Source organism: Oncorhynchus tshawytscha, linkage group LG09 (assembly GCF_018296145.1).
Source record: "Oncorhynchus tshawytscha isolate Ot180627B linkage group LG09, Otsh_v2.0, whole genome shotgun sequence".
In the NCBI taxonomy this organism is placed as follows: domain Eukaryota; kingdom Metazoa; phylum Chordata; class Actinopteri; order Salmoniformes; family Salmonidae; genus Oncorhynchus; species Oncorhynchus tshawytscha.
This window is the reverse complement of record NC_056437.1, coordinates 65,691,035-65,709,616: the sequence shown is the minus strand read 5'-3', so window position 1 is coordinate 65,709,616 and position 18,582 is coordinate 65,691,035. Positions and strand designations below refer to the sequence as shown.

The 18,582-nt window shown below is 41.1% G+C and overlaps 1 non-coding gene and 1 pseudogene across 1 annotated transcript; one reads left to right on the top strand and one right to left on the bottom strand.

The window, feature by feature from the left end:
* Positions 1-334: 334 nt before the first annotated feature.
* Positions 335-406, top strand: trnaq-cug. The gene has a single exon. It is a non-coding gene; the product is annotated as a tRNA-Gln (tRNA).
* Positions 407-9,102: 8,696 nt separating this feature from the next.
* LOC121847195 lies at positions 9,103-18,349 on the bottom strand (annotated as a pseudogene).
* Between the last annotated feature and the right edge of the window lie 233 nt (positions 18,350-18,582).

Genomic DNA, 18,582 nt, shown 5'->3' with positions numbered 1-18,582 from the left:
TGTGAATTACTCTGCCTCGTGGAACTAGAATATAGCTGTCCAAAGATTGTTGTCTGTTGGAAGTATTTGCAACACGTGAAGGAATGACTTTGCACATTAAAACGCATTATTTTGTTTCTGGACAATTCCCATTTGGATTTATAATATGATTCTATGGTGTGATTGTTAGCACGCTGGTCTTTGAATCCAATGATCCGAGTTCAAATATTGGTAGAACCTTCCTTGATTTTGTGCTGAATTATTCACATGGCCTACCAATCATCTCATATCCAACTGTTCAGTCGGTGAACAAATGACAGGGAAATCTGAATACTTCAGAAAATGATTTGTCTATGGTTCTATGGTGTAATGGTTAGCACTCAGGACTCTGAATCCTGCAATCTGAGTTCAAATCTCAGTAGGACCCATCATCTTCAGCAGTGACAAACTCCTCTCCTGTCAACTTTAAAATAGTCATGTGGTTAAGAAACACATTTTTGGGAGTTGTTAAACAGTCTTCAGTACGCACGATTGACTAACCTACAGGAAATGTACAATTTAACTTGCGCAATACCCTAGATGCAGTTGCACCCCTAAAAACTAAAAACATTTCTCATAAGAAACTAGCTCCCTGGTACACAGAAAATACCCGAGCTCTGAAGCAAGCTTCCAGAAAATTGGAACGGAAATGGCGCCACACCAAACTGGAAGTCTTCCGACTAGCTTGGAAAGACAGTACCGCGCAGTACCGAAGAGCCCTTACTGCTGCTCGATCATCCTATCTTTCAAACTTAATTCAGGAAAATAAGAACAATCCGAAATTCCTTTTTGATACTGTCGCAAAGCTAACTAAAAAGCAGCATTCCCCAAGAGAGGATGACTTTCACTTTAGCAGTGATAAATTCATGAACTTCTTTGAGGAAAAGATTATGATTATCAGAAAGCAAATTACGGACTCCTCTTTAAATCTGCGTATTCCTTCGAAGCTCAGTTGTCCTGAGTCTGCACAACTCTCCCAGGACCTAGGATCAAGAGAGATGCTCAAGTGTTTTAGTAATATATCTCTTGACACAATGATGAAAATAATCATGGCCTCTAAACCTTCAAGCTGCATACTGGACCCTATTCCAACTAAACTACTGAAAGAGCTGCTTCCTGTGCTTGGCCCTCCTATGTTGAACATAATAAACGGCTCTCTATCCACCGGATGTGTACCAAACTCACTAAAAGTGGCAGTAATAAAGCCTCTCTTGAAAAAGCCGAACCTTGATCCAGAAAATATAAAAACCTATCGGCCTATATCGAATCTTCCATTCCTCTCCAAAACTTTAGAAAAGGCTGTTGCAACTTACTGCCTTCCTGAAGACAAACAATGTATACGAAATGCTTCAGTCTGGTTTTAGACCCCATCATAGCACTGAGACGGCACTTGTGAAGGTGGTAAATTACATTTGAATGGCATCGGACCGAGGCTCTGCATCTGTCCTCGTGCTCCTAGACCTTAGTGCTGCTTTTGATACCATCGATCACCACATTCTTTTGGAGAGATTGGAAACCCAAATTGGTCTACACGGACAAGTTCTGGCCTGGTTTAGATCTTATCTGTTGGAAAGATATCAGTTTGTCTCTGTGAATGGTTTGTCCTCTGACAAATCAACTGTAAAGGTTCCGTTTTAGGACCACTATTGTATTTTACCTCTTGGGGATGTTATTCGAAAACATAATGTTAACTTTCACTGCTATGCGGATGACACACAGCTGTACATTTCAATGAAACATGGTGAAGCCCCAAAATTGCCCTTGCTAGAAGCATGTGTTTCAGAAATAAGGAAGTGGATGTCTACAAACTTTCTACTTTTAAACTCGGACAAAACAGAGATGCTTGTTCTAGGTCCCAAGAAACAAAGAGATCTTCTGTTGAATCTGACAATTAATCTTAATGGTTGTACAGTCGTCTCAAATACAGTGCCTTGCGAAAGTATTCGCCCCCCTTGAACTTTGCGACCTTTTGCCACATTTCAGGCTTCAAACATAAGGATATAAAACTGTATTTTTTTGTGAAGAATTAACAACAAGTGGGACACAATCATGAAGGGGAACGACATTTATTGGATATTTCAAACTTTTTTAACAAATCAAAAACTGAAGAATTGGGCGTGCAAAATTATTCAGCCCCCTTAAGTTAATACTTTGTAGCGCCACCTTTTGCTGCGATTACAGCTGTAAGTCGCTTGGGGTATGTCTCTATCAGTTTTGCACATCGAGAGACTGACATTTTTTCCCATTCCTCCTTGCAAAACAGCTCGAGCTCAGTGAGGTTGGATGGAGAGCATTTGTGAACAGCAGTTTTCAGTTCTTTCCACAGATTCTCGATTGGATTCAGGTCTGGACTTTGACTTGGCCATTCTAACACCTGGATATGTTTATTTTTGAACCATTCCATTGTAGATTTTGCTTTATGTTTTGGATCATTGTCTTGTTGGAAGACAAATCTCCATCCCAGTCTCAGGTCTTTTGCAGACCATCAGGTTTTCTTCCAGAATGGTCCTGTATTTGGCTCCATCCATCTTCCCATCAATTTTAACCATCTTCCCTGTCCCTGCTGAAGAAAAGCAGGCCCAAACCATGATGCTGCCACCACCATGTTTGACAGTGGGGATGGTGTGTTCAGGGTGATGAGCTGTGTTGCTTTTATGCCAAACATAACGTTTTGCATTGTTGCCAAAAAGTTCAATTTTGGTTTCATCTGACCAGAGCACCTTCTTCCACATGTTTGGTGTGTCTCCCAGGTGGCTTGTGGCAAACTTTAAACGACACTTTTTATGGATATCTTTAAGAAATGGCTTTCTTCTTGCCACTCTTCCATAAAGGCCAGATTTGTGCAATATACGACTGATTGTTGTCCTATGGACAGAGTCTTCCACCTCAGCTGTAGATCTCTGCAGTTCATCCAGAGTGATCATGGGCCCCTTGGCTGCATCTCTGATCAGTCTTCTCCTTGTATGAGCTGAAAGTTTAGAGGGACGGCCATGTCTTGGTAGATTTGCAGTGGTCTGATACTCCTTCCGTTTCAATATTATCGCTTGCACAGTCCTCCTTGGGATGTTTAAAGCTTGGGAAATCTTTTTGTATCCAAATCCGGCTTTAAACTTCTTCAAAACAGTATCTCGGACCTGCCTGGTGTGTTCCTTGTTCTTCATGATGCTCTCTGCGCTTTTAACGGACCTCTGAGACTATCACAGTGCAGGTGCATTTATACGGAGACTTGATTACACACAGGTCGATTGTATTTATCATCATTAGTCATTTAGGTCAACATTGGATCATTCAGAGATCCTCACTGAACTTCTGGAGAGAGTTTGCTGCACTGAAAGTAAAGGGGCTGAATAATTTTGCACGCCCAATTTTTCAGTTTTTGATTTGTTTAAAAAAATTGAAATATCCAATAAATGTCGTTCCACTTCATGATTGTGTCCCACTTGTTGTTGATTCTTTACAAAAAAATACAGTTTTATATCTTTATGTTTGAAGCCTGAAATGTGGCAAAAGGTCGCAAAGTTCAAGGGGGCCGATTACTTTCGCAAGGCACTGTAAAACTGTGAAGGACCTCGGCATTACTCTGGACCCTGATCTCTCTTTTGAAGAACATATCAAGACCATTTCAAGGACAGCTTTTTTCCATCTACGTAACATTGCAAAAATCAGAAACTTTCTGTCCAAAAATGATGCAGAAAAATTAATCCATGCTTTTGTCAATTCTAGGTTAGACTACTGCAATGCTCTACTTTCCGGCTACCCGGATAAAGCACTAAATAAACTTCAGGTGGTGCTAAATACGGCTGCTAGAATCCTGACTAGAACCAAAAAATTTGATCATATTACTCCAGTGCTAGCCTCTCTACATTGGCTCCCTGTCAAAGCAAGGGCTGATTTCAAGGTTTTACTGCTAACCTACAAAGCATTACATGGGCTTGCTCCTACCTATCTCTCTGATTTGGTCCTGCCGTACATACCTACACGTACACTACGGTCACAAGACGCAGGCCTCCCATTGTCCCTAGAATTTCTAAGCAAACAGCTGGAGGCAGGGCTTTCTCCTATAGAGCTCCATTTTTATGGAACGGTCTGCCAACCCATGTCAGAGACGCAAACTTGGTCTCAACCTTTAAGTCTTTACTGAAGACTCATCTCTTCAGTGGGTCATATGATTGAGTGTAGTCTGGCCCAGGAGTGGGAAGGTGACCGGAAAGGCTCTGGAGCAACGAACCGCCCTTGCTGTCTCTGCCTGGCCGGTTCCCCTCTTTCCACTGGGATTCTCTGCCTCTAACCCTATTACAGGGGCTGAGTCACTGGCTTTAATGGGGCTCTCTCATGCCGTCCCTGGAAGGGGTGCGTCACCTGAGTGGGTTGATTCACTGATGTGGTCATCCTGTCTGGGTTGGTGCCCCCCCTTGGGTTATGCCATGGCAGAGATATTTGTGGGCTATACTCTGCCCTGTCTCAGGATGGTAAGTTGGTGGTTGAAGATATCCCTCTAGTGGTGTGGGGGCTGTGCTTTGGCAAAGTGGGTGGGGTTATATCCTTCCTGTTTGGCCATGTCCGGGGGTGTCCTCGGATGGGTCCACAGTGTCTCCTGACCCCTCCTGTCTCAGCCTCCAGTATTTATGTTGCAGTAGTTTATGTGTCAGGGGGCTAGGGTCAGTTTGTTATATCTGGAGTACTTCTCCTGTCCTATTCGGTGTCCTGTGTGAATCTAAGTGTGCGTTCTCTAATTCTCTCCTTCTCTCTCTCGGAGGACCTGAGCCCTAGGACCATGCCCCAAGATTACCTGACATGATGACTCCTTGCTGTCCCCAGTCCACCTGGCCGTGCTGCTGCTCCAGTTTCAACTGTTCTGCCTTCTTATTATTCGAACATGCTGATCATTTATGAACATTTGAACATCTTGGCCATGTTCTGTTATAATCTCCACCAGGCACAGCCAGAAGAGCACTGGCCACCCCACATAGCCTGGTTCCTCTCTAGGTTTCTTCCTCTTTCTAGGGAGTTTTTCCAAGCCACCGTGCTTCTACAACTGCATTGCTGTTTGGGGTTTTAGGCTGGGTTTCTGTACAGCACTTTGAGATATCAGCTGATGTACGAAGGGCTATATAAATAAATTTGATTTGATTTGAAATGCTTAGTACCTTTGTTAATTGCAAACTTGCTGCCCCCCAAAGACCTGAAAATATTCAAGAATTCTTTCTCCCTCATCACATCAATTGTGTTGGAAATATGCATATTTTCAAGTTGTTACATGGTAGGTTAGCCCAGTTCAGGCCAGAAAATATTTTTTGTGTTTCTCCGATGAACCAAGAACAGTAAAATCTGAACCCATCACAGAGTTTTCAGTACAGGGTTCAACGCTGTAAAGGTTATCACTCAGGAATCTGATTCCTGCATTTGAATCCAATGATCCGAGTTCAAATATCGGTAGAACCTTCCTTGATTTTGTGCTGAATTATTCACATGGCCTACCAATCATCTCATCTCCAACTGTTCAGCCGGAGGAACAAATGTCAGGAAAATCTGAACACTTCAGAAAATACTCTGTGTTGGGTTTGATGGTTCAGGACTCTGAATCCTGCGATCGGAGTTCAAATCTCGGTAGAACATACCATCTTCATGCAGTGACATACTCCTCTCCTTTCAACTTTAAAATAGTTGTGTGGTTAAGAAACAAGTGGTTGGGAGTTGATAAACCAACCTAATGTTAGCCATAACAAATTGGAATTCATAAAAAAACATATGTTTTCAAATTCTTAACACATTGTACAAACTGCAGTTTGTAACATAACATAAGAAATGGATAATGGACTTCAACAAATGAATACATACCAATCAAACCATATCATGCTAATTGGAGTATCCCAGATTTACATTTACTATGTTACGTCTACCCCTGAGTCCAGGTTGTTCTAAGTGACCTTGTTATAGCAGAAGGGTAAACAGAGCATTAAAATAGTATTTCACAAAGCATCTTTTTATTTTATATGCAAATCTTTTATGCAAATCTTTTCTGTAATGTTCAACCCAGAGAACATGTGTTAAATTGTCACTACCGGGTCCATCATGTGACCAGCCGCAAAACATTATAAACAGTAAGTGATACTGTAAATGGTTAACCATTCCATAACTCTCAGTGCTAGAGGCGTCACTACAAACCCTGGTTCGATTCCAGGCTGTATCGCAACCGGCCGTGATTGTGAGTCCCACAGGGTGCCACACAATTGGCCTAGCGCCGTCCGGGTTAGGGTTTGGCCATGGTAGGCCGGGATTGTAAATAATAATTTGATCTTAACTGACTTGCGTAGTTAAATAAAAGTTAAATAAAAAAAAGAACAAATTCTTATTTTACAATGACGGCCTACCCCGGCCAAACTCTCCCCTAACCCGGAAGATGCCAATTTAACTGTCTCCCGAGTGGTGCAGTGGTCTAAGGCACTGCATCACAGTGCAAGAGATACCACTCTTGAACCAGTCCCTAGTTCAAATCCAGGCTGGATTATATCCCATGGGGATGTGCACAATTGACCCAGTGTTATTCAGGGTAGACTGTCATTGTAAGTAATAAATTGTTCTTAACTGACTTGCATAGTTAAATAAAGGTCAACTAAATTTAATTAGAATTATTTAACTCAGAAACAGAAAAAAAAATGTTTTAAACACTTCTTTGCAGCTTTTGATGTTATTGATCATAATCTGCTGCTGGAAATATAATGGCTTTACATCCCCTGCTATATTGTCGATCTAGAGTTACCTGTCTAACAGAACACAGAGGGTGTTCTTTAATGGAACCCTCTCCAACATAATCTAGGTAGAGTCAGGCATTCCCCAGAGCAGCTTTCTAGGCCCCTTATTGTGTCTATCTTTACTAATGACTTGCCACTGGCGTTGAGTGAAGCCTGTGTGTCTATGTATGCTGATGACTCAACACTATACATATCAGCTACCACAGCAGGTGTAATCACTGCAAACCTTAAGAGCTGCAGTCCGTTTCAGAATGGGTGGCAAGAAATAAGTTAGTCCTAAATACATGAATTTCAAAAACTAAAGGCATTGTATTTGGGACCTAAAATTAAAACACTAAACCTCAACTAAATCTTGTAATGAATAATGTGGAAATGTAACAAGTTGAGTCTAAACTTATTGGAGTTACCCTAGATTGTAAACTATCATGGTCAAAACATATTGATACAACAATAACTAAGATTGGGAGAGGTCTGTCCATAATAAAGCATTGCTCTGCCTTCATAACAACGATCAACAAGGTAGGTCCTACAGGCCCTAGTATTGTCACACCTGGACTACTGTCCAGTCGTGTGGTCAGGTGCCACAAAGAGGGACTTAGGAAAATTACAATTGGCCAAAAACTGGGCAGCACGGCTCACCCTTAAATGTACACAGAGAGCTAACACTATTATACATGTCAATCTCTCATGGCTCAAAGTAGAGATTTACTTCATCACTACTTGTGTTTGTGAGAAGTATTGACATATTGAATGCACCGAGCTGTCAGTTTAAACTACTAGCACACACAACTGACACCAATGCATACCCCACAAGACATGCCTCCAGGTCTCATCACAGTCCCCAAGTCCAGAACAGACGGGAGGTGCACAGTACTACATAGAAACATGACGTGGCTACTATTCCACATCAAGTAACTCAAGCAAGCAGTAAAATCATATCTAAAATATAAAAACACATTCACTATAGACACGTATTTTGTGTTATGTGGTAGAGTAGTGGCCTGAGGGAAAACAAGTGTGTGGTGAAATTGGTTTTGTAATGTAACATTTTTTGTACAGAATTGCCTTTATTTCACTGGACCCCGGGAAGAGTAACTGCTGCCTTGACAGCAGGTAAAAGGGATCCATAACACAAATGTTTGTTAATTAAGGAACATGTAATTTAGTCAGGTGCCATCTAGTGGCCTTGTTGGGTACTTCATATTATCACAAATCTCAGGCCCTCCGTGTGGCTTTATCACGTGTAAAATAAACTTTACAATAGAAAGACAAAACACAACCCTAAATAAACCATCAACTTAGTGAAAACCATTACCTTTCATTTTTTTTAAATGTACTCAATTTTACTGTCAGTATTTCATGGTTGTAAATGTTGGTGGCAGTTGTGTAAAGAAATTATGGATGAGTGGCAGAATTATTGAAAATGCCATTGTTGATCAAACACATTTAATTAGGCTATTTTCCCATTCAACCTTCTGGTTTATCCACTAGAAACCCATGTACTATATGGACACATGAAAAGTAGCAATATTTTCAGTTAAAGTTTAGGTTGCCAAAGTTAGACTGCCTGTTAATTACAGAACACTTCAGTAATTTTGGTAAATTACCAGTAGCTTTGCAACCATGACAGCTCCAATAAGCCCTTTATGGTGAACGAGAGGCATTAGGATTACTATTGTGATTATTCAGTTAGTTTGCTGGTAGGAGAACTATTGGGCATTAGCAACTGAAACAAAATGAGTCAAGATTTATTTGGTGTCAGTAAGAGCTGAACTTCCCATCATTAGAGAATTTTTTTTTTTACCTTTAACTAGGGAAGTCAGTTAAGAACAAATTCTTATTTTCAATGATGGCCTAGGAACAGTGGGTTAACTGCCTTGTTCAGGGGCAGAAGACAGATGTAGCTTGTCAGCTCAGGGAGTCGATCTTCCAACCTTTCAGTTACTAGTCCAACTCTAACCACTAGGCTACGCTGCAGCCCCATGCAGCATACAGATTTACCTCGAGGCTGTCTAATAACCTTTTGAGATGCAGAGTTAAGGTCTACATTGACTGTAGTTACCCATTTCACTTTTATGGGTAGAGTTGACAGTTGGGCCCTTAATTGACATGGTGTCTGTCACATTTCTTGTAATAGTGCTCTGTGGTGAGACGTAATGTCCTTTGTAAAACCGCATGTTGAACTTCCCTATTGTTATGACCCTCAGCCACTAGGAGGTCGCCAATTGTCAGTATTTATCACTAGTATGAAGATGCTTAGTAAGACAGAGCAAAGAACCTCAATAGACTGATACAACATCCATTACTACAGGTCAACACTTAGAAACAGCACAACCTTTAGTGATATTTTTTTAATTGTTTTACAAGATGCCTTGCCTCCAAAATACAGTAGTGTTGTCAACAAAAACATACCAATGTCACAGCTGTTACACTGCACCAGTTTAACACTCTCCCCTCCCTATAAATGTAAAGCCAGTAGGATCTATCAGAGAAGCCAGGAGTCCTGGTCTGAGGCTGGAAGTGGTTTAGCTCTGGCCTCCTAGGGTGTGCTTGTCAAACAGGTACTCTGCCATCTTGTTGTTGACAGCATCCATCTTGGTGAGGTTTGTGATGTAGTCTCCCAGCTTCTTAATGGCCTCCACCTGCTCATTCAGGTAATGGGTCTCCAGGAAGTGAAACAGCTAAAGAGGGAAAACAGAATGACTACAGACTATTGTAGATACAGTAACACACAAGCGCCTGGTGGTAATGGCATAAGGGCAGATAATGAGGTGTTTGCAGCTGACTAACTCCTGCATGAGCTGCATTGTGTATAGTGGCATTCATGAGTCTGTGGACTATAGTGTGTGTGTGAAGAGGCAGGTCACAATCATGTGTCATTAGTTAGCAGAGCGACAACAACCTGATCATCTCCTGGGACAGTACCTGTATTCTGTGATACATACATGTGGTTCCACCATAACTTACATGGGGGTCAACCTTGTCAGAGGCAATCTTGTGCAGGTCCAGCAGGGCCTGGTTCACATTCTTCTCCAGCTGCAGAGCACACTGCATGGCCTCCAGCCCATTGCCCCACTCATCACGGTCTGGCTTCTACACAGGACAGAGAACACAGGAGGGTTAGGGACTACTAGCAGATGTTTCTATACATAATTAAAAGTCAGTTATATTTCTTTGACAAACAGGAAAATGCAGAAATTAAAATACAATCTTTAACAGGCACTATGAAAAAACCACGTTCTTGAACCAGTCTCTGGTTCAAATCCAGGCTGGATTATATCCCATGGGGATGTGCACAATTGACCCAGTGTTGTTCAGGGTAGACTATCATTGTAAATAATAAATTGTTCTTAACTGACTTGCATAGTTAAATAAAGGTCAACTAAATTTAATTAGAATTATTTAACTCAGAAACAGAAAAAAAATGTTTTAAACACTTCTTTGCAGCTTTTGATGTTATTGATCATAATCTGCTGCTGGAAATATAATGGCTTTACATCCCCTGCTATATTGTGGATCTAGAGTTACCTGTCTAACAGAACACAGAGGGTGTTCTTTAATGGAACCCTCTCCAACATAATTGCAAAAACTAAAGGCATTGTATTTGGGACCTAAAATTAAAACACTAAACCTCAACTAAATCTTGTAATGAATAATGTGGAAATGTTACAAGTTGAGTCTAAACTTATTGAGTTACCCTAGATTGTAAACTATCATGGTCAAAACATAGATACAACAATAACTAAGATTGGGAGAGGTCTGTCCATAATAAAGCATTGCTCTGCCTTCATAACAACGATCAACAAGGTAGGTCCTACAGGCCCTAGTATTGTCACACCTGGACTACTGTCCAGTCGTGTGGTCAGGTGCCACATTGTCACACCCTTAAATGTACACAGAGAGCTAACACTATTATACATGTCAATCTCTCATGGCTCAAAGTAGAGATTTACTTTATCACTACTTGTATGTGAGAATTATTGACATATTGAATGCACCGAGCTGTCAGTTTAAACTACTAGCACACAACTGACACCAATGCATACCCCACAATACATGCCTCCAGGTCTCATCACAGTCCAGAACAGACTACGGGAGGTGCACAGTACTACAGAGAGACATGGCTACTATTCCACATCAAGTCATGCAAACAGTAAATTAGGTTTAAAAATAGTTAGATACAACTTACTGGACAGCGGCGAGTGTGGAGACACATATGCACTATAGACACGCACATGTATTTTGTGTTGTCGATATGTGGTAGAGTAGTGTCCTGAGGGCAAACACGTGTGGCGACATCTGGTTTGTAATGTATAGAACTGCCTTTATTTCACTGGACCCCAGGAAGAGTAGCTGCTGCCTGGACAGCAGGTAATTGGGATCCATAACACAAATGTTTGTAAATGTCAAGGAACATGTCATTTAGTCAGGTGCCTTCTAGTGGCCTTGTTGGGTACTTCAGATTATCACAAATCTCAGGCCTTCCATGTAGCTTTATCACATGTAAAATATACTTTAAAACAGAAAGACAAAAAAACATTACCCTAAATATAAACCATCAACTTAGTGAAAACCATTATCTTTAAAAAAAATGTACTGAATTATTTTACCATGTCAGTATTGCATTGTTGTAAATGTTGGTGGCATGGATTAGTTGGAGAATTATTGCAAGTGCCATTGTTGATCAAACACATTAGGCTATTTTCCCCTTCAACCACCTGGTCTAGCCACTAGAAACCCATGTACTATATGGCCACATTAAAAATGTAGATATTTTCAGTTACCAAAGTTAAGCTGCCTGTAAATTACAGAAGACTTCAGTAATTTACCAGTAGCTTTGCAACCATATGACAGCTTCAATAAGCCCCTTATGGTGAACCAGAGGCTTTAGGATTATTATTTTGATTATTCAGTTAGTTTGCTGGTAGGAGAAGTATTGGGCATCACCAACAAACAAAATGAGTATAGAATTATTTTGTCAGTAAGAGCCGAACTTCCCATCACTAGAGGAATGCGGCATATGGATTTACCTCGAGGATGTCTAATAACCTTTTGAGATGCACAGAGATCAGGTCTACATTGACTGTAGTTACCCATTTCACTTTTATGGGTAGCGTTGACAGTTGGGCCCGTAATTGACATGTGGTCTCACATTTCTTGCCCTCTGGTGAGAGGTAATGTCCTTTATAAAACATGTTGAACTTTCCCTATTGTTATGACCCTCAGTCACTAGTAGATCTACAATTGCCAGTATTTATCATTGGTATGAAGATGCTCAGTAAAAGGGCAAAGCACCTCAATAGACTGATACAAAACCCATTACTACAGGTCAACACTTAGAAAATATCAACAAACTTTAGGGATCTTTTTAATCGTTTTACAAGATGCCTTGCCACCAAAATACAGTAGTGTTGTCAACATAAACACCTCGATGTTATAGCTGTGTTGCACTGCACCAGTTTAACACTCCCCTCCCTATAAATGCAAAGCCAGAAAAATCTCAGAGAAGTCAGGAATCCTGGTCTGAGGCTGGAGGCCGTAGCCTGGGGATGGAAGTGGTTTAGCTCTGGTCTCCCAGGGTGTGCTTGTCAAACAGGTACTCTGCCATCTTGTTGTTGACAGCATCCATCTTGGTGAGGTTGGTGATGTGGTCTCCCAGCTTCTTAATGGCCTCCACCTGCTCATTCAGGTAATGAGTCTCCAGGAAGTCACACAGCTAAAGAGGGAAAACAGGTCAGAAAAGAGAATGACTACAGACTATTGTAGATACAGTAACACACAAGAGCCTGGTGGTAATGGCATAAGTGCAGATAATGAGGTGTTTACAGCTGTCCAACTCCTGCACGAGCTGCATCGTGTGTGTGTGTGTGTGTGTGTAAAGTGGCATTCATGCATCTGAAGAAGCAGGTCACACAATCCTGTGTAATTAGTTAGCAGAGGTACAACAACCTGATCAGCTCCTGGGACAGTACCTGTATTCTATGTGATGATATTACTTACATGGGGGTCAACTTTGTCAGAGGCAATCTTGTGCAGGTCCAGCAGGGCCTGGTTCACATTCTTCTCCAGCTGCAGAGCACACTGCATGGCCTCCAGCCCATTGCCCCACTCCACGGTCTGGCTTCTACACAGGACAGTGAACACAGAAGGGTTAGGGACTACTAGCAGATGTTTCTATACATAATTCAAAGTCAACAGTTATCAAAATATCTGACAAACTGGAACCAATGTAAAAAGATCAAGCTGGAGTCATTTTAACAGTCAATATGAACAACCACATAAGCTGGAGTTTATGAAGCACATCATGGGTCCGGTGTGGTTCAGTCGATAGAGAATGGCGCTTGCAACGCCAAAGGTTTCCAGAACCCCAGCTCAGAACACACACAACTCTGCGATCCTACTCACGGATGGGCTATTGCAGCAGACGACCACACCGGGTTCCACTCCTATCTCGCGGTCGACCGATTAATCGGAATGGCCGAGTTTCAGGGTAGCCTAGTGGTTAGAGCGTTGGACTAGTAACCGGAAGGTTGCAAGTTAGAACCCCGAGCTGACGAGGTCCAAAACTGTCGTTCTGCCCCTGAACAGGCAGTTAACCCACTGTTCCTAGGCAGTCATTGAAAATAAGAATTTGTTAACTGACTTGCCTAGTTAAATAAAAAGGTCAAATAAAAAATTGTAATCAGTAAATCGGCATTTTTGGACACCGATCACGGCCGATTACATTGCACTCCACAAGGAGACTGCGTGGCAGGCTGACTACCTGTTATGCGAGTGCAGCAAGGAGCCACGGTAAGGTGCTAGCTAGGATTAAACCGATCTTATAAAAAATAAATCTTAACATAAATCACTAGTTATCATCAACCATGTGTAGTTATTACTAAATTATCTAGCTTGTCCTGCGTTGCATATAATCAGCCTTTTAACATCTTATGGCTGGGGGCAGTATTGAGTAGTTTGGATGATTAAGGTTCCCGGAGTAAACTGCCTGCTACTCAGGCCCAGTTGCTAATATATGCATATTATTAGTAGATTTGGATAGGAAACACTGAAGTTTCTAAAACTGTTTGAATGATGTCTGAGTATAACAGGACTCTTATGGCAGGCAAAAAAACGGAGAAAAAAAAATCCAAACAGGAAGTGGGAAGTCTGAAGTTTGTAGTTTTTCAACTCATAGCCTATCAAATATACAGTGTCTACGGGGTCATAATGCACTTCTTAAGGCTTCCACTAGATGTCAACAGTCTTCAGAACCTTGTTTGATGCTTCTGCTGTGAAGGAGGGGGAATGAGAGCTGAATGAGTCAGGTCTGCCAGAGTGGCTTGAGCTGGTCACGCGCGTTCACGTGAGAGTTAGCTTGCGTTCCATTGCATTTCTGAAGACAAAGGAATTCTCCGGTTGGAACATTATTGAAGATTTATGATAAAAACATCCTAAAGATTGATTCTATAGATCGTTTGACATGTTTCTACGGACTGTAACGGAACTTTGACTTTGCCTGCTCGCGCCTCATGAATTTGGATTACTGGGCTAAATGTGAACAAAATGGACTTCATCTAACAAATCAAACATTTATTGTGGAACTGGGATTCCATTCTGATGAAGAGCAAAGGTAAGTGAATATTTAATGCTATTTCTGACTTCGTTGACTCCACAAGATGGCGGATATCTGTATGGCTCGTTTTGTTTCGGAGCGCTGAATTCCGATTGCATGGTGTGCTTTTTCGGTAAAGCTTTTTTGAAATTTGACACAGCGGTTGCATTAAGGTTAAAGTTAATCTAAAGTTCCATGCATAACTTGTATCTTTTATCAATATGTATTATGAGCATTTCTGTAAATTGATGTGGCTCTGCAAAATCACCGGATGTTTTGGGAGCAAAACATTACTGAACGTAACACGCCAATGTAAACTGAGATTGTTGGCTAGAAATATGAACTTTATCGAACAAAACATGTATTGTGTAACATGAAGTCCTATGAGTGTCATCTGATGAAGATCAAATGTTAGTGATTCATTTCTCGATTTCTGCTTTTTGTGACTCCTCTGGCTGGAAAAATTGTGTTTTTCTGAGACTAGGTACAGACCTAACAGCAGTTGTGTGCTTTCGCTGTAAAGCATTTTTGAAATCGGACACTGGTGGTATTCAGACGTTTCTTTAAAATGGTGTAAAACACTTGTATGTTTGAGGAATTTTAATTATGAGATCTGTTTTGAATTTGGCGCCCTGCACAATCACTGACTTGTTATATCGGTCCCGTTAACGGGATCTAAGCCATAAGTTAATTTATCATTGAATCATAGCCTACTTCGCCAAATTGGTGATTTGACGCACCAATGTGTACCTAACCATAAACGTCGCCTTAAAATCAATACACAAGTATACATTTTTAAACCTGCATATTAGTTCATATTGCCTGCTAACATGAATTTCATTTAACTAGGGAAATTGTGTCACTTCTCTTTTGTTCTGTGCAACAGAGTCAGGGTACATGCAGCAGATTGGGCCGTCTGACTCGTTGCGAACTGTGTGAAGACTATTTGTTCCTAACAAAGCCAGACAACTTTGCCAAACCGGGGACGATTTAACAAAAGAGCATTTGCGAAGAAAGCACAATCGTTGCACAAATGAACCTAACCATAAACAATGCCTTTCTTAAAATCAATACACAAGTATGTTTTTAAACATGCATATTTAGTTAAAATAAATGCATGTTAGCAGGCAATATTAAACTAGGGAAATCGTATCACTTCTCTTGCGTTGATTGCACGCAGAGTCAGGGTACATGCTACAGTTTGGGCCATCTGACTCAGTGTTATGTAATAATTATGCAAAATTAGTTAACATTGAAGGTTGTGCAATGTAACAGGAATATTTAGACTTACGGATGCCACCCGTTATGTAAAGTACGGAACGGTTCCGTATTTAACTGAAAGAATAAAAGTTTTGTTTTCGAAATGTTCATTTCTGGATTTGACCATATTCATGACCTAAGGCTCATTTCTGTGTTACTATGTTAAAATGAAGTCTATGATTTGATATAGCAGTCTGACTGAGCGGTGGTAGGCAGCAGCTGGTTCGTAAGCATTCATTCAAACAGCACTTTTGTGCGTTTGCCAGCAGCTCATCGCTGTGCTTAAAGCATTGAGCAGTTTGTGACTTCAAGCCTATCAACTCCCGAGATTAGGCTGGTGTAACCGATATGAAATGGCTAGCTAGTTAGCGGGGTGCGTGCTAATAGCGTTTCAATCGGTGACACTCGCTTTGAGACCTTGAAGTAGTTGTTCCCCTTGCCCTCTGCAAGGGCCGCCGCGGCTTTTGTGGAGAGATGGGTAACGATGCTTCGAGGGTGGCTGTTTTCGATGTGTTCCTGGTTCGAGCGAGAGAGGGACGGAAGCTTTACCGTTACACTGGCAATACTAAAGTGCCTATCAGAACATCCAATAGTCAAAGGTATATGAAATACAAGTGGTAGAAAGAGTCATAATAACTACAACCTAAAACTTCTTGCCTGGGAATATTGAAGACTCATGTGAAAAGGAACCACCAGCTTTCCTATGTTCTCATGTTCTGAGCAAGGAACTTAATCAAGCTTTTTACATGGCACATATGGCACTTTTACCTTCAACACTTTTTTTTTGCATTATTTAAACATGTTTCATTATTCATTTAAGGCTAAAGTGATTGTATTGATGTATTATATTAAGTTAAAATTAAAGTGTTCATTCGGTATTGTTCTAAGTGTCATTACAAATTGGCTGATTAATCGGTATCGGCTTTTTCTGGCCCTCCAATAAATCGGTATCGCCGTTGAAAAATGATAGTCAGTCGACCTCTACGCCAGCCAATCAGATAAAAACAAGTGGCTCCCACGGGCAATTGAGTGGAAAAACATGGCCTGGAACAGCGAGTTAAGTTCACTGCACAGTCCCCAGACCTCAAACCAATAGAGAATCTTTGGGACGAGATGGAACGGGCTGTTCCCAGCAAGACTACATCGCCGTAATATATTTTAGCGTGTCAGCATGGACAAAAATCCCTGTGGAACATTTCAGACACCTTGTAGAATGTCCCAAAAAAATGCAGGCTGTTCTGGAGGCAAACAGGAGTCTGAGTAGATGAGTTTAACCACTTATTTTGCATTCACTAGTCTGCACACACACCCCCTGATTGCCTAGTCACTTTTAACCCTTACCTAATGTATTATATCTCAACTACCTTGTACCCCTGCACATGGTCTCAGTACTTGTATAAAGCCTTGTTATTCTTTGTTATCATTTCCATTTAGCAAATATTTATCTTTAACTCTGCATTGTTGGAAATGAGCTAGTAAGTACACATGTCACTGTAAAGTCTACACCTGTTGTAGTCAGTGCACGTGACCAATACAATTTGAAATTGGCCAGTGATCATATATTAACATTGGGAGAGTTTGGATAAAGTAGATGGAGTTACACCCACCATGCTCTCAGTTCAGTGGTTATGAAGGGAGGCAGTGTGTTCAGGCCTAGGCAGTCAGGACATTATCTCCTCTGGTCACCTTGCTCTAATACCAGGGCAGCCACACACGGCCTGCCTTACAATGAACTCAGTATTAACATGAACTACTCATCCAAAACAACTTCACAGTATTAGAAAAAAAGGCTCTAGATTGACTATAAAGGGTTCTCTAGACTTCTTGACAGATTGTAGATCAGCCACTTGGTTCCAGGTAGAACCCTTTATAGTCAACTGAGACAATAACCATTTGAACCAGAGAACCCTCTACGAAGATGTTACCGTTCTTTTTTATATCAGTATACAATGTAAATGTGTTTTTCGATGCTCAGGCGCTCACCTTGATGTCCTGGAGTAAAATGCGTCCACCTCTCTTGTTCTGGAAGGAGAGTAGCTTGTCGGCGTGCTCCCGCTCCTCGTCGCTGTTCTCCTTGAAGAAATGCGCGAAGCCAGGCAGAGCCACATCGTCACGGGAGAAATAGAAAGCCTGGGTGGATAAACAAGTGCGTTTAGAAACACATGTCTAATATAACTCATTCTATTATTGAGGGATCTAAGCATGATTGACACAGCAATATGATCCGGAAAATCATTAGCCTACTTGGTAACCTGCCAATTAACCTGTCAAGGAGATACGCTCTGTCCAAGGATATATTTATGAGCTTTATTTGAATGATACGTCTACCTCAAAGCTGTTGCCTAGGCGTACAGAAAAATATTTAGGCTCAGGCATAATAATACTAGGTAAAGCAACAAACTGTTCCTCTTGGTAGCCAATTAGTCCCCTTACCATTGAAGTGTAAGTATAAGAGGCAAAGATCTCCATGTTGATCATCCGGTTGATCGCAACTTCGCAATCGTGGTGATAGTTCTGGCGGACCTGAGACTCCATTTTAATTTTATATCAAAATTAACGGTACAACTATAGAGATTCTTATATTATTTTACTAAGACAGTTCAAGTAATTATTACGTTATCAATCCGAAATGTTATATAGCGCGGGAGGCGGGCAGAAGAGTTCCGTTCAATCACTGTTGAAGCAAGAAGTTCTTCGTGCGTCTTCCCACAGTTGTGAACTGGAAGGAGCCTTGTTCGCTCTATTTATTGTTCCAAGCGGACCGCGTCAGTGAAATCGACCCTCTTCTTCGATGAGATTTAACGGCAGGTTGGCATCCAATACATGTTGCATTACCGCCACCTACTAGACTGGAGTATAACTCCCTTATACTTTGCTTATTTAAAAAATTCAACAAACACAACACAAAATACAACAAATACCCTACCATCTAACACTACACCAACATATAATATATAA